Genomic DNA, 16,585 nt, shown 5'->3' with positions numbered 1-16,585 from the left:
ATTTGCCCCCATCTGTTCTGCTCAGAATTTTTATCATTGTTAACTTTGCAGTAACTAAGTATAGATTTACAACTACTTTATATATCACAATAAGAAATATGGCAGAACTCATTTTTAGGTGACTTGCTCTCCAGAACATAATGTAATCCCCAAGACCCACTGCTAAGTTTCTGGACTCCATTTATGAAGTGTGTAAAAATCTGAAAAAAAAAAAAAAAAAAAAAACCAACCACAAAACCAATTAAGAACCAACCACCCAAGTTAGTCAATGCTAACGTCTGAAAGAAAAAGCAACTCATTTAAACAGATACCTTCTAATCCAGTATCTCAACGGTTCTCTCTTATCCAAGTAAGACCCAGATGGCATTCCTTACTCTTGGGGAAAGAAAAGTGACAGCGAATGAAATTTATCTGTGTGAGAAGGAGCAAAGAAACAAAAAGCTCAGGAATGTCTGGCTATGGAACATACTAGAGAGAGTTCTTCACTATTTGGTTTGACATCTTCACAAAAAAAGCAAGAAAGAAAATGAATGCTTCTGCCTGTGAAAGAAAGAGAGAAGCTAAAAGAGCTTCTAGAGGTAGCAGTACAACCAGAAAGCAAAACAGAGGGTATTCTCTGCTGGGAAAGATTTGGACTAGATTGTGTTGAGTGTCTCTGAGGGTGGGGCTGAATTTTCACTGCAGCCCAGCTGGATTAGGAAAAACTACATTGTTCCAGAGGTTATAGCTACCATTTCCTCATGGACTATCAGTAGAAAGCAGGCAATAAAGGTTATTTATTACACCTCCTACTGTTTCCTCAAAAGATCAGAACAACATGAGTTAAATTATAAAAGAAAGACTATATCTGAAAAATGTCCTGAGGGAGATTAGCCACAAAATCTTAATCCTTTTCAAGCGGTGGAAGCCCTGTTGCTTATGATTTAAGAAAATTCTGGACAAAATATTACAAGATGCACAATAGAGAACACTTGTGCAGTGACAGGAGATGAACTCAGTGATCTAAAGGAGTCATCCCCCCCCTAGCTTTGATTATTCTGTGTTTTAATTGCTCTTTAAATTTCAAGAGTGATATTAAAGATATGCTACTGTACTAGGATAAACCTTTGAAAAATGTATTAAATGCATTCATCCATACTACAGCTCTTTCCATGGGCCAAATTCTTCCTTCTCTCATATTTCTGCGGTGTCTTGAAATCAGTAGGAGAACTTTGAGTAACTGCTATTTATTCCTTTTGAGAAGGAGATGTGGCTTGTTTAGGATTCAACTGCCCTAAGAATTTTACAGCTCCAAAAACATCTGAGGACTTATTGTAGATTAGCCTGTATCTGAAGACCAAATGCAATAACATTGCACAAGATAGATTTCAGTTCTGTGTGGGCCAAATACTACGTTCAACTGCAACAGTGTAAATGACAACAGCATTTACTTTCAGCTCCCATTGCCATTAAATGAAAAAAGCCTTGGAAGAGAAAGAGTCCTCTTCAGAAAATACAGACATCGTAACCTCTGTGATGTTTATATTATCTCTGAAAAAAAAAAAAAAAGAGTATTATCAGAGTAATGGTCGCTTTCTTAAGTGGCTCTGATCAACTGATCAACTGATCCCTTCCCTGATTTTCATTCGATTTGCATCTTTATAATAATTTTCTCATCTGTGTTAGCAAGCTGAACATGCATGAACTACATTTGCAGCAGTAATAGACTTGTGAGTCTTCTGACAATTTCAAATGAGCTTAGAGAAGGACTGTTTTCTGAATAAATGGCCCTTCGATTCTCCAGGCAGGCTCAAAAGAAAATGAGCCCTATTATCCCTTTAGTTATCTGCACAGAATGTTTCTTTTGAATAGAACTTAAATTGTTGTTACAAGCTTCCTGGTTTCCCTTATTGTTTGTATATTTTTTAAAGAGTTGATTGAATAAAGTTCGAGAAATAACCACTTGGAACAAATAAAAGCTTTTTGTTCCTTGGTTTGAAAATACAGCAATGTCAATTATGTCCCAGAGAGGGGCATATTATGAACCACAAAAGTATAAGAGAACTCTGCATCTAATTTATGAGCTAAGCCACAATAAGAGTCTTACAAAAACTGCTGTAGCAGAAGATTAAACCATTTTAGTGAGCAGCATGGTAACTCAGTATGGGGACCATTTCTAATGCAGGACTTACTGTTGTCAATTTCTAATGCATCCACCAGGATTAGAAAATATAACAGCAGTCACAGCAAGTTTTCTTTAATAATTATTTTAGCAGTAGGGAAATAGAATTCTTTATGTGGCAAGCAAGAAACCACTGCTTATCCTCAATGAAAGGTCCAACATCTCAATCCAACAAGGTCTTTAATCAAGAATTTAATCCTAAGTACATAAGTGATCTCATTGCACTGAAAAGTCAGTCTGCAGAAAATCTTATATAACGGTACACATAAGTAGCCAGAGTCTTTTCCAACACACCACCTCAAAACACTTTCTCTCCATCTGTTGTACAGTGTAAAGGATCACTGATTATATATAAAATAGTATGGTAAGATTCTGGCACCAAATCATGCTGTCTTCTTTAGCAGAAAAGGAGTATGGTATTTTTTTCCCTTCATTCATCCAGGCAGTAGCAATTTGTCAGCCAGCATGTGCTGATACAAAGCCTAAAACTGTCCCAAAGAAACAGATGACCAGACATTTTTGCCAGAGCTCTTAAATACATTGCTTCCCACTGGGGGGTGGGGGGAGCCATGTTTATTTAAAAGTACTGAAACTTCCACTGTAAAGCTTATTCATTTTTTCTCTGCTTGGCAGTAAGTCTGTTGTTTCAGGTAAGTGGAGCACCATCCTGGCTAACAACCCATGTTCCACCTCCACTAGTACAACTGATGTGCCTACTGCAGCCATGATTTATCTCCTATCTGCACTAGGCAGTGAATTAACATTAGCTACAATAAAAGATTATTTAATTTTAATTAAGGTTGATTTTTGTAATGCAGAGTGTAGACCACAGTATGACTGGATTTGCACGTGAGTAGAGAAAGATATGCTAAACCTGAATGTTTTGCGTGCCCATACATCCCAGACACTGTACTATGACTCATGACAAGGAACACCTTTCCTGATCTCACAGGCAACCAATTGCCACTTCCAAAGTCCACACTTCTCTCTAGGAAAGAGGTTTCCCTGATTCAAAGGCTTATCATATTCCACAGAACTGAGTAGCATGAATGAACTACCTAAATCAGGGCCACAGAGGGAAGCTGTATACCCTGATGGGACTCAAGACCTTCCTTTGAGGAAATCAAGTAACTGGAGAGGTAGGACACCCAGAAGAAAAGGGAGGTAACAAAGCTTTACATCAGAACAATTTCAAAGGTGGAATAAAAGAGCAAAACCAAATTTACCTATGATAAAATTATTGGTTCAGTTGGTAGCCAGCCTTTAACAAAGCCAAATATTCCTTGTTTTCTTTTTTCTCACTTTTCTCTTATTCTATGTGTTCTATACCTTGGACTTCTTGTCACACATTTTTGTAATCCATCACCACACTGTTACACCTTGCCTGTTGCAATATATGAAACTAGTAAAACAGCTGATGCAAACAAAACCACAATATGCCTAAAAATCTATAGTGAAAAAATCCAGGTGAGCAGGAGTGAAAGAATCCTCCAAAAAGACCACTGCAAAAGGAAGGCATATCAAAGTGTTCTTTTCTTTTTTTAATGCTACTCTATTTGTAGAGCATTGAATATGTTATTGCTGTCATTGGAGGTTTGAGGCAACTTGCTAATCTCAGATGATTAAGAGGACATTCAAAATAAATTTACTGTTTCTCTATGAGTTTTTCTCCTCAGCATTATCATATCATAGTTAATGATTTTCAGTGGGATTTTGACATTAATGAGGTTCGTTAATGAGGAAGCCTATTAACATTCACACTTGGGAATTAAAAGGTCATCCCAGTCTATGAGCAAATGAATCTTACTCCCTTTGGAAACTATTAGGCAACCTGTGTTTGCCTTTGTTTGATAATCGTTGCACCTGCACTACAAGAAGATCAGAAAGTTTGGTGTTACTCTGCAAACAAAAGGCTTTGCCACACATCACGAGGATTTACCTCCCACTTCTCCTTTGTGTTACTGCAAGAGGCTGCTGTTTCATCAGCTGCACTGGCAGACTGTGACTTCAAGCCAGTGCCTTAAATTTTACTCTTCAAATTTATGGGATTTCAACAATGACAAATTGCAGCTGTGTGAATATGTGCACATGTATGGGCACACACATGCCTATAGTAACAACAGACTTTTAAGAGAAAAGCACAACACAAAACACAGTCTAGATTATTCATTATCATGATAATACAAGAAAGATAAGAATGTTTAGTTTTCGTATGTTGGAAAACAGCAGTAATGGCCACTACTTTGTAGTAGACCTAACTTTCTTTGACATGTCTGCATTTCTTAATCTTTAATCTTTCCAGTATCCTTTCAAACCATTTTGGCTAAGAAAGCAACAGTTGCACTCAGGAATAATGCAGCTTCCCTTTCCTTTCCCTAACCCCTCCCGCCCCCCATTTTTTCCTAATAAATACCAATGAATCATAAGACTACCTCGCATTCTCTTTCCATACAATCTGTTTTCTTTTAAACACAATATAGATATCCAGCACTCCAGAAAGCATGCATAGGAAAAGAGTGGCTGTAAAAATAATATAACTAATTCAAAGAGCAAATGGTGAGAATGTAGGACACATACAGTAATACAGTAACAGAGAAATGTTGGTGTCAAAAAAAGGGGGAGTGGAGGTGGAGAAGATAAATCCTTACTTGGGTTTCAGACTGGAATATTAATCTGATGGCAGAATATATAGGAAGGTCTGGAGGATGATAATCAGGATATTAGAACACATTTTGCTGCTTACTCCTAAAGCTCAATTTAGAGAGAACTCTATGATCTCTAAACCTTTTGTAATATTCCTGCCTGAATTTGTACCCTGAATCTCTGAAGGTTGGTTGGTTTGTTTGTTTTCCATAATCGCTACTCCTCTCCTCTCTACCTTATTTAGTCTACCAGGCTTTATTTTTTTTTTTTTTTAGTGATCCAATTTTCCTCTTCTCTTACTCATACCTTTGTGCTTTGACTCCTAGAATAGCTTCCCTTTTTGGTATGTGGCAGTCAAACACACTTCTGCTTTTTCTAAGAGGACTTGCCATGTTCATTTAAGCTTCAGTTTGACAAGCATACAAACAGAGGCTTAATTTCAGGTTTAAACTCCAGTGAGATAAAGCACATCTTCAGTGGCTTCTTTGAATCAGGATCTTAGATTCATAATTCTAATCCTCGGCTCTTTTAAGGTGTTTAGATAATAATTAACATATTTATAAGTTATGAAGCATGCCAAAAATTTAAAATCCGTATTCATACAGCAGCAATACTTCCATATAGAGCAATTAATTCAAAATTGCCCATGTCTGATTCTTTTAATCTGGAATGTCTGTGTTTTAAACCAATTGAATATTATCCGTGTGTGTTCATTGTCTCAAATCAAATTGATAAATTGTATCAAGCACTTCTAAATTATGTTTATTAATAAGTAAAAAAATCCTGAATTAATATACAGAGCAAAATATTTATGAAACCCTTCCTTGTTCTAACACTAACATCCAACTTTCTTTGAGAATAATAGATCCCAGAAGATGAAAGATAATTTTAGCAGCAATTCAGGTTGTATGCTATCTCTACTTCAACTCTGAAGTGCATGCAAATCCCTAAAAAGGTACTGCTTATTTTTCCAGACTGGTTCTTTCTCAACTTGAGATTTTTGTTATCAATACACATGCAAGAATTTATAACGAGCTAATGCTAGGCACCAGTCCAGAGTCTGAGCTCCATTTCACTGGTGTAAATCTAGAATAGCTATTAGTTCCAGTAGGACTGTTTGTATTTATACCAGTGTGTTATCATTTCATAACAGGAACAATTGTTATTCTGTTCTGAAATGGATTTTTTGCTGCCATGTTTAATGAGAAGATTGGGTCTCTGTACCAGAAGAAAGCATTATAATTCTAAATCCTTAATGACTCACATAATATATTGAAATGATAAAATTATGGTCCTCTCTGAGCTTGTCCATCAGCAGCCTTTTTCTGATTCAGCAGAACACCTGCCTTAAAGGAAATTATTGCAAACCTGGGAATCCAACATGTGTGTTGAATACATCTTGGCATGTATGAAATCTATAGACATTATCAAAAATCAACCAAACAAAAAACAATAGCATTTGCTTCTTCTGCACTATACTAGTTTACCTATTACCATGTCTCATTTCAAAGACAAACTATACTTCTAAAGCAAACATATGTTTAGAACGCTATATAATGCATTTTAATAACAGAACATTTAGTTATTATTTTGCAGGTTACAGTCTAGTCATTTAGCAGCAATGTGTGTTATATATTAGTGCAAAGAATACAAGAAGTTTATTCCTTACCTCCATTCCCTCTCTCTTACCCCTAAAAAGTATTAGATGGAAAAAGCTAGTTGAGGATTTATGTTCAAAAACCAGTTCAACAGACTATTGAAGATGTGGTTGCATGCATGAGACAAGATAGTTTTGTTTATTTTACTAATATATATTAAATGGAAAAGATAAACTAATAGTAATAATTATTCAGATGAAACGGACAACTAAGAGAGCTGTTGTTACATTTTAACTTCATTAAGTAGTGTAGTGCTTTTTTTTTCCTGCAGTTTGTACATAGTCAGATTTTAGGCCACTAAAAATATCTCCAAATTAAAAATATGTATTTACTTCACATTGTTTTATAGTGCATAAGCATAATAATTGCATATCAAAACATGCAACAACAAGAAAAAGCTACAGTTTGAGTCACGAAAATATATAACTATAAATCTTAATCTTGTTATATTCGCTAGATTTCTCTTCCAGAACAGATCTTTCTACCCTTGGGTCTTGACTCTCTTGTTTTGCTTTTAGAGCACCATCTGTGACTTAGCTGACTGGTTATTGGCCCCTCATTGTTAATACACTTACACAGCAGCAGCAAAATTGAAACCCTTTTTAACTTATAAGTAGTTCACCCATTTTACTTTAGCAATGTATACCTTACTTCTGAAAATAATATTTACTGAACAGACAAGCTACCGTCATAGAAGTGAAGCAACTTACAGCACACAATGATTCACAGTTATCTAAAGTAGTTCCCAAGATCTGCAGTTATCACTACTTATCAGGTATTTTGGTGGCCTCTTATGCCAATCAGGAAGGATGAAGTTAGACTGCAGCTTGTGTGGGGTCCTTATTTAAAGTATGTTACATTGTATTATTCTAAAAATAAAAAATAAATAAAATAGCGTTTCTGAAATATATTTCCCTGTAGAAATGTGTCAGGGTCACTCACTTATCTAAAACAGTCCAAATAACAGAACTAGGACAATATCAGAAAAAGCCCAGTTGAATCATCAAATTATGATTTAGTGAAATTCATGTTAATCTAAACCAGTAATGTTAGGCATCTGGGACAGAAAAAATGTTGAAACTAATAATCAAATGATCATGATTTGTATGGTGGTTAACTTCAGGAATTATTGAATTAAAACACAGTCATGTGACCTCAATAACTGACCACTTCTGCTGAAGATCTATAAATCTGTTGCACACCTACATATAAATCTTTGTATGTGTAGATCTGTCTGATGCAATACATGTTCATTGCATCTATAAATCAATACACTTCAAATATGTCACATTTTTAGAATATAATACTTTTCAATCCTGGTAATAAAAATGAATAAAATGGTCAAATACAATTCAGACCAATAGAAGAAACCTCATAAAACCATAAATCCATAAGGAAGATTATAAATGATATTAATTCCAGGATGCAATTTCAGTTTTGCTTATCAAAAGCAGTATGAATAACTAAAATAGCAGTGGTAGCAAAAATCTCAGTGCCACATATTTCTCTTTAGTGAACTTCACTTGGAATGGTCCCCTAAACAAATAGGATAGCACAGTATATTTAATTAGCAGACCTCGGGTGCATTTATACCAATATTCAGCAGTTTCCAAATATCACTATATGATACGTAGTAATAGTAGAAAATAATAGATGGTATGGTACTGAATACAAGGAACCAATTCACTATGGCATATTTATAAAACTGTCAATAGAATCAACTCTGGAGTTGCAAAGAAATGAGAAAAAAATGTAAACAAAAGGTTTCTACAGTGGAATTATATCCAGTATTTCATATGTTCATTATCTTTTTCATTTCATGAAGAAACCAGTCTGAGAAATACATAGCAAATATTATTGCCTTTACATCATGATACTTCAGAACTTTTTTCAGATACATTCCTACTTATGATAAAACAACAACAACAACAACAACCAAACAAAAAAAAAACACACACACAAAAAGATATTTCATTACCATTGCACAGACTGTGGAGCTAATACTGCAAGACATGACTTCCCAGTCAACTTTGTAAAAGCTCACATAAGAGAGAGGCCTAGAAAAGAATGTAATCAGTACCAATTTTTCATGTTCATCTCTAAACTGAGATCTCATTAGAGAAGCCTTTTTGTATCAAAACCTAAGAACAATAATACACTAGAAAGAAGTTATGGACTTTTACACTGTTGTACTTTAAAAAAGAAGAAAACAAGAAATCAAAAGAATTTTTGGTGCTTTTGTTTTCTCTGCAACTCCCTAAACATTTAAAATCTACACACTTTTAAGTAAGTCTACATGTTTTTTTTTTTTTCCCTTTATCCAGAAAAACAGGTATGTTTTTGAATTAAAAGAAGATATTTCTACACCAAACATACCCTCCCATTTAATAAACAAAACCATAATGATAACAAATACCATGCATTCTTAAATTCAAAACAAAATAAAATACATTGATTCTGAATATCGTATGTTCTCTTACAAAACTTTTCCTTGACTATGTTTCCAAGTTTAACTCAATTCTTTGTTGATGCAGAGCTGGCAAACAATTCAAAAGATCTATTACAGAAAATTCTCCTAAAAGTGGGAATTAACACAAATATTTCTGAAAATGGGATCTCCAGATTTTTTTACTCCCTCTTCTAAGCAAAGCACAAGAAATAACTTAAGATTCATATTCTGAAAACAGTGGTAGTTTTTGAACTCAGCAGCTTTGGGTCAGTATATGCAAAACTAGGCCTTCAACTATTTCCTTTGCTGTGGCAGTAATAAAAAGGACATATCGTGTATGTATATTGTTAATTGCCATTAAAAATGCCAAGAACAATTAACTTGTTTTGGATGTTTTCTCTATTTTGTAACTAAAATACTTCCATTAGGAATAACTATACATTGCTAAAAGGAATAAATGAAGTATAAACTTCGAGTCAAGCTTGTTAAGACAGAAGAAGGTGTTTTTAAAACACATATAGTGTTACAGTTTTATTATTTTCAATGTGAAGGGAAATGGCAGGAACTTGACCATACTACAAAATAGACCCGTGGGGACTTTCAATTTTCACTGAAGGTTTTCACCCTTCACCTGATATCTAGGATCAGCACTCTATCAAGGATTGCTTTCACTAAAGGTTTATTAATTTTTGTTGATCCTAGTAATTCCAGTTCAATTTTTAAGAACTTCCTTAAAAAATAAATAGCACATTAAGAACTCCACCAGCACACAAACCTTTTTGAGGCTCTGTGGAAAAACAAACAACAAGGAGAACATTGACTCTCTTCACCTTTCACAGTCTTAAGAACATAGTGGACTCTTGCATTAATACTCCAAGCATAAAAACTTCAGTATTTGGCACCAGATTAGAGCAGGCACAATACAACACAGTCAGAATTCTATTCTAACTTCCCTAGCAACCTTTACAATTTCACTTACATAAGAACGGAAAACTGATGAATAGTTTATTTGCCTTCATTTTGTATTAGGAAGAAAAAAGTCAGGGGAGGATGAAACGACATCTGGCAGATAACAGTGAAACCACATCTGCAGTGACCATTCTGACAAGGAACAGGAGCTGTAGGTAGAAGAAACTCTCTCCAGCTATCCAACTATGTGTAGTCAAAAAATATCACCTGAAGGCTTGTTCTCACAGATTCCCTTCCTAGGCTAGGCAATATAAGCACTCAGAGTCCCCTCTTTTTTTTTTTTTTTTTCCTGCCTCTCCTTTTTATAATATCTGAAGTGGAAATTGTTTATTCTTTAAAAAGCATCATTTCACTCCTCCAAAAAGTATTCACAGAATTGGATGGGGAAATCTGTATGAGACCAGATACACAAAACTACCAAAACAATAAGTAATTTCTTAGAAATTGAGTATTCTCACAGTCAAATAAAAGGAGATCTTGAACTCTTCCTGAACAGGCTGTAGAGATATTCTGACAAGGTATTTTTACTTGGCAAAATACAGTTCCATTCTCTATAAAATACCTGTATTTCTCATCACGAAGAAGAAATTATGCCTCCAGCATAGCTTGCTATAGCAGCCCTCTAGAAAATAGAAGAGAGGGTTTTAGGCTTTTTCCTTGTCCTCAATTTTCTGGATTTAGTATTATATACTTTCCTCCCTACAAAAGTCTGAAACATTCTGGAAGTAACACAATGTTCATTCTGTTCTACAAAGTCACTGGTTCATTTCAATGAGAAATGACAAAAGCTACTCAAACTCCCAGCTATATTTCTTTATTTCTCTTTGGCTGCCCAAACTTACAGTGATCAGCACTAGCTGATTTGCACAGTCTTAACAACACTGTCAATCACAAAGTTGTTTAGTAAAGCATGATCTGTTAGAACTTGGAAATTGACTCACAAAGCTTATGCTAGAGGCACACACAGTATTATTGATTTGTATTCAGACCAGTCTTCCCTCCATTTATCTTTCCAACAGAAAGTGACCTGATATCTATCTGTAAAGCAAATGCATGGGGAGATGTTTCTGGGTGTAGACTGTTATTTATCCTGTACAGAACCATATAAAAATACTGCAAATTAAAGATTAAGGATTTTATAAATGAAGAGAGTGTACTTTTTTTTTTTACATTTAAGGTTTGGTCAAAAAAAAAAAGGGAAAAATAGTGAAAATTTATCTGAAAAAAATCAAATGTTTGAAAAACAAGTGTTTTAAGGACTGATCTGCATAGAAAATGTCTCCACAGAAGCTGCCATCTTTTCTAAAAAGTAAAGGGAGCAGAATCCAGGCTGTGAATTCAGGCTAGAATTGGCAGCCAGGGGTATAGACAGATTTTGCTGCCATATCTTACAAGTGTCCTTTTTATACAGATAAATCTTCAGAATGGAAACTAGATGTGGTTATCATTTACTTCTGGAAATTATCATTGCACCCAAACCTGAATGAGTTTCTTAAAGACAAAAACATTTAAGTTTAAGATCGTCAATACCATGAACTACATAATTCATGAACTTGTTAGCACAAATATGTTCCCACAACCAAAGGATACTAACTACAAATACAGAATTACATGTCATACTAAGCATTCCTCTCTCAGACCTCATCTTCCTAAACACCTTCCCAATAATTCATTTAATGTCTAAAGTAAATATTTAGAATGTCAGACTCTAAAAGGTTATTGTGACCTGGAAAAACAAGTACATTTCTCTAGTGGATGAGGAAATGCCAATAAAGATTAGGGAGTAACAGTGAAGTAGACAAGGAAAGCAATACAAGGCAGTCCCAGAGAGCCTCATACCGTCTACTATGCCCTTATCTGCATTAGCTACTGATTAATTGTTGAACCTTCCTTCACCAGCTTCTTTTATGAAATACATGAAATTATACAGAATATGAGGCAGACTATTAAAGGCACAATTTTATTATCAACCTATTCTGTTTGGTTAGCTAAAACTTTCTTTGCAATATATAGTGGAATTCATTATGCCTCTACTGGAGTTTAACTTATACATAAAATGCTTGGAATAATCTTTTCAACCTGAAATTAAACTGCCTTTTTTTTTTTCCTTAAATTTTTAAGGAAAGGGATCTTTCTTTTTTAAAGATCAGCTTTCCTTTCAGAAAAACAAAAAAAAGCAAACAAACAAAAACAGGGGTAAATTCACATCTCTTCAGGAATTGCTTGTAGTTGTGAGATAGAGCAATTTACTAAGTACCAAATAAATTCTTGTTAACCTCCATTTTTTCCATATTAAAATTGCTTTTGTTTTCTAATAATTGATTTTCCGACAAGATGGTAAATACACTTTTACTCAAAACAATGCAGTTGCAAAGCCTGGACAGCCTTTGTTTTTCTTAATATATGACTTTGGAATGAAATAAAAGAGCAAAAAAATGCACTTTTAGATTAATATATTAATTCTCTAATGGACTTGTTAATGATTGATGCCTAATTCTAGCTAGACATAAGCTATAATTTATATTGGTAGACTGTGAGTCTACCCCTTATCTTTCATATCTTTGCATTTTCCAGTTGTCCAAACATGTCCTAGAATTAAAGATGACTGACATATTTATCATTATTTCTGACAAAACAAAACCAACTCTCACCACCCACCTTCAAAAATTCCTTGTTACACTGAGCAAAAAAATAATGGAAAAATTAAGAATTAAGATGCTTTTTTTTTTTTTTTTGTCTCTAAAGATTATAAATAGGTCAGGAGAGGTTAGGAAAAGGTCATGCTGACATGATCTGCTTTTTACAAATGAAAAGTTTTCCTGTAGCTCTAACTCAAAAATCCTTTCTCCTTAAATGCAGCACTCTGCTAACACTCACTTCTAGAGTGGCAAACTATACTACTACTAGTGCATCAACATATCTTACAACATATCTTCAGATTGCTGGCAATACCATATCACAATGTCTAACATTATTGTGTGTTCATATAATAAAATAAGAATCCTGAAAACTCTGCAAGTATGTTTTTAAAATGTACAGATTTTTGCTACTAATGAATCAGTTAGTACTTTTAAAGTATCATTTTGAAGCTTTATATAGAGAATTCAATGTTTATTATTCACAGCCATGCCAGACTGCAGAAGATAAGAATTTTTGATTAGAAGCTATAAAAACCTAAATTCTATCTGTTATGAAGCCCCAGTAATTCATATCTTTGAGGCAGTACCAATATATGGAAAGCAGCAAAACTAATCAGAGTTGGAGTTTTGGAGAAAATTGTCCATTATTTCTAATGAATTCTCTTTACCTGTTCAGAGATTCCAATGCAATTTCTTTTCTGTGGAGATATATTTTATGATGTAACATTTTCTACACAATTATAACTACACAACAGATCAAATCGATAAGTTACTTCTTAAGAGTCACTTCATTTCTGTACCACTAGGCCAAAATCAAATAAATTCCCTTGTGCATTTTAAGTATCCTCTTTGATTAGTAGATAATCTCTAATAAAGTAAAATATTTTCTTTTCCAGGATGCATATGTCAGTTTAACCTGATGAAATACTTCTTGCAAAACAAACCATGCCTCTTTCTTTTCTCCAATATTCATATTGTGAAATGTGAAACTGCCAGGAGATGGGAGAAACAAATAAACTATTTCTAACTGGAATTAGGACAAAACGAAAGGAAAAGTTATTCTGGCCAACTGTTTAGAAATCAACCAACAAAATTACTTACATGTATATATAAACCCAATTTCATGTTTCAAATACCAGACTGATGCTCGATACATCAGTGATACCTGATGAGCAGCACAAGTGATACACAAGTAATACCTGATACGTGAGTAGTAGTGCTACTGCTCTTAATTGAGCTTTGTCTCTAAATAGAAAAAGATGTGCACACATTATCTGTTTCACTCCAAAAACTAAAGTCTTAAAAAAAAAATAAAAAGTCTGAGAATATATATCTAGAAAACAAAATATTTAAAACATCATATGCAGTATGAAATCAGAAGTGAAATATAATCTTTAATCAGTCAAAAAACCTGGGAGTATTGGCCACTGTTACATATGAATTTGCTGCAGCAAAGCCAGCCCTGGAAATTTCCCATGATTCTAATAAAAGACATCATACATTTGAAGGGATAGTTGTAGCAGGTGTCAAATGAACTCCTGTACGTCATGTTTTAGGGTGAAAGATTACCCTTACGTAATGTTGTTTTTGTCCTTTGTGTTTCCCTAACAATAACAATGCTATTTCCCTATTGCTACATCAAAATGGAAATCATGATTACTCAACGCTCCTTTTACCAAGTACTTTAATGAAAAAATACCGCATGTCAGTAAATAAACACTTACTTTTGTTGACCCATTTAAATATGAGGTTAGCTTTGACATATCTACAATTCATTTACAAACCGAACAGTTGCAGTCAAGCCTCACACAATGTAATCAAAAAGAGAAAATCAATAATTCTCTTTTGAATAAGCTTGCTTTCCCTGAAATACTTGATTTCTCAAGAGTCATTAAAACTTTCTCTTGCATCTCTTGCGGGTTAAGTCTATGTAACACTATCACATTCGTATCTACAAATAACATTACCACAGTGTATTAGTATAGTAAAATTAATATACATTCACCAATTCCACTTTCAGAATTTCACATTATACAGGCCTCTTTTATTCTCATGCCAGAAATTACTTTCAAGCTATTGGGATTAACTGTTGTTCTCCACGCAATATTAATGTAAAAGGTTTTTGAGCTCCTTCACAGAAAGAAGTGGCTGCAACAATGAGTGTCTCCAACATACAACATAAGAAAAATGCATCTGTGTAAAATAGCAACTTAGGAGCCTGCTCAAAGAAACTTTGGCTGTGGTTTTGAGGGGGAACTATGGCAGGAGTCTCACTGGAGGACAGCTCAAGTACATTAGCATCAAAATACAGCTAGATGAAAGATGGTGGTGAAGGCTGGTGTGTCCAAACACTCACTGTTCCATCCAAACCCCATTTATTTCAGTTTGCCTTTAAGTACATGAATTTGGACAAGTTACTTACTTTACACTGACAACTCTAAAATGGGCAAAGGTATCCTCTTTTATTATTATTATTATTATTATTTATTATTACTATTATTATTTTCTTAAGAAAGCAACCACTACCCTTACAAATAATACAACAGAAAAAAAAAATGGGTTAGTAAGAAAAAATGAGCACAGGAACAGGTTGCCCAGAGAGGCTGTGGAGCCTCCCTCCTCGGAGATCTTCAAAAGTCATCTGGACATTGTCTTGGGCAACAAGCTCTAGGTGTACCTGCTAGGGTTGGACCAAGTGGCCTCCAGAGGTCTTTTCCTACCTCAACCATTCTGTGATTCTAGGAAAATATTAGGACTAACATCTAGTTCAGGTAGGTGAATGGTCTCTGTAATTCTTCCTTCACTCTAGATACAAATATTTGCAATTTAGCAGAATTATTTCATGTGTTTTACATTTCATCATAAGATTCTCCAGGGATTTGGGGTCAAGATTTAAATACAGTGTGATAGCACATTCTCTTACATTTAGTCTAGTGTTAGATTCTGTTATGACAGATAACAGTATTTAATTTCTTAGTTTAAAATAAATATAATTTCTCAAAGTCTTTTGCAAAGAATGGTCATATTTTACTGGTTCTGTCTACTTTATTTAGTTATCTACATAATGATTTTAATGTTATTTTTGATTACAAAAGTTCTGCTGGACCTCTTGTATAAAAGATGGAATTAGAATTAGCTATCTGAAGGTAACATTACTGCAGTTAGTCCTCTGATTATCATGGCTGGCAAAGAAGCTACTTCAGATTGGTTACTCAATCAAAACAGCTTTCTAAAAAACAGTCCTATCATTTGACTTTGCTTACCACAGCCCTGCACAGTCAATAGGTTTATCTGTACTGCAGCCAGACTGTAAGGTCCCTTCCAACCCAAACTATTCTATGATTCTATGAACATGTGTAAGTATCCAGAGCACAGCAGGAGTGGTCTTGCATGCAGATGGCAAGAGAGCAGCACAAGGCAGTCAGTCACACACCCCCTTGAAATTTTGCTGCTCCTATGGAATTTTATGCTTTGCAGCTATCCTAATCTTGTATCTCAGTCAGTCATCTATTTGGTTGTAATGGGTACCTATCATGAGTAAGACATGAAAACACAGCATCATAAACCCAGTTTGTGTTTCAAGACTGTTGGCAGTTATTCCCAAATGATTAAAAAAAAAGGTATTCTATGATTTGCACATTTGTCCATAATGAAAGGGAGTTAATTCAATAGCTAGTGAACTGAGAGGATGCTTACGTTTTGTTGTCATCTTTGGATGGAAGGGAAAGTATGAAGATTTCACATTAGTATTCAGAATGTTTTGGATTTTTGTCCAATATGCAAATAAGACCATGCAATTTAAACCTCTTTGGGACTACATTACTAAGTTCTCAAAAATAGTACATGAGCTAGGATAGTTACTTATTTTTCTATAACAGACATAGACAGTGACTTTCTCATAAACACACAAATTATATTTTAAAGGCTTGATCTTTTTTTATCCCCCTGCAAAATCTAAAAGAACGTCTAACTAGTGAGTTAACTGTTACAGTTAAATATTTTTGTTTTGCTTTACACTTCAGGGCTATCTGGAAGTGAGACCTTTCAGAACTATCACAAAGGGTTG

The 16,585-nt window shown here is 34.4% G+C and overlaps 1 long non-coding RNA gene across 12 annotated transcripts in view; it reads right to left on the bottom strand.

Moving 5' to 3' along the window:
* LOC118249612 (uncharacterized) overlaps window positions 1–16,585 on the bottom strand; it is a 148,020-nt gene that overhangs the window by 66,420 nt on the left and 65,015 nt on the right. Inside the window, exon 1 of one of the 12 annotated variants that reach the window (XR_004779156.2) lies at window positions 312–397. The exons of the other annotated variants lie outside the window; for them this stretch is intronic. This is a non-coding gene — a long non-coding RNA (uncharacterized LOC118249612). Of the gene's footprint in view, window positions 1–311; window positions 398–16,585 lie in introns of those variants that run through there. 12 annotated transcript variants of the gene reach the window in all.

The sequence above is a fragment of the Cygnus atratus genome, chromosome 4 (genome assembly GCF_013377495.2).
Source record: "Cygnus atratus isolate AKBS03 ecotype Queensland, Australia chromosome 4, CAtr_DNAZoo_HiC_assembly, whole genome shotgun sequence".
Classification (NCBI taxonomy): domain Eukaryota; kingdom Metazoa; phylum Chordata; class Aves; order Anseriformes; family Anatidae; genus Cygnus; species Cygnus atratus.
The sequence above is the reverse complement of the archived record's forward strand: the minus strand, read 5'-3'. Positions and strand labels throughout refer to the sequence as shown.